Raw genomic sequence first — 704 nt, forward strand, 5'->3', positions numbered from 1 at the left:
TAGCAGTTTGATCCCCTGTCCCTATGTCGAAGTGGGCAAGACACCGAACCTCAAGTTGCTCCTGATGGGTCAGGCCAGCACCTTGCATGGCAGCTGCTACTATTGGTGTATAAATGAGTGTATATGGGTGAATAAGAAGCAATTGACAAAGTGCTTTGGGTACTAATACGGTAGAGAAATTCTACATAAGTGCCACTGTTACAATTTATCACTTACTATTACAATTTGTGTCTAGACTTGATAAGGACTGTTCACTCACAATCCCTGTGCAGTCTGACAGTTTGCAAAGAAGAATGGGAAAAGTTTCCTGATGATAAAAGCTGAGGGGGTGGGACTACTTTAATTTTATTTATTGACATTTGTAGTAGTCAATTTTCACTTTTATGCGAATAATGTGGTTTTTTGTCAAAAAAGAACAAATATTTACTGTAAGTATAAGTATACATTAGTACTGCTAAACAGAAACCAAAACCTTGTACATAAATAGTAGTAAACAAGATTCCTAAACACACTGAGTCTCTGCCTGACTCCCAGTTACCTGCACTGTCTCAATTTACACGTAATCTCTGATACTCAAGACTTCCAGTTTCACATTCCCCAGATATCTATCTCATTTCAGTGTTCCTCTTTGGATATTCATTGTAATGCAATTCACCTGTTTGTCTGCCTATAACTACCCTGCTCTCCCTTTTGTACTCTGTCAG

Source organism: Channa argus, chromosome 2 (assembly GCF_033026475.1).
Source record: "Channa argus isolate prfri chromosome 2, Channa argus male v1.0, whole genome shotgun sequence".
In the NCBI taxonomy this organism is placed as follows: Eukaryota; Metazoa; Chordata; class Actinopteri; order Anabantiformes; family Channidae; genus Channa; species Channa argus.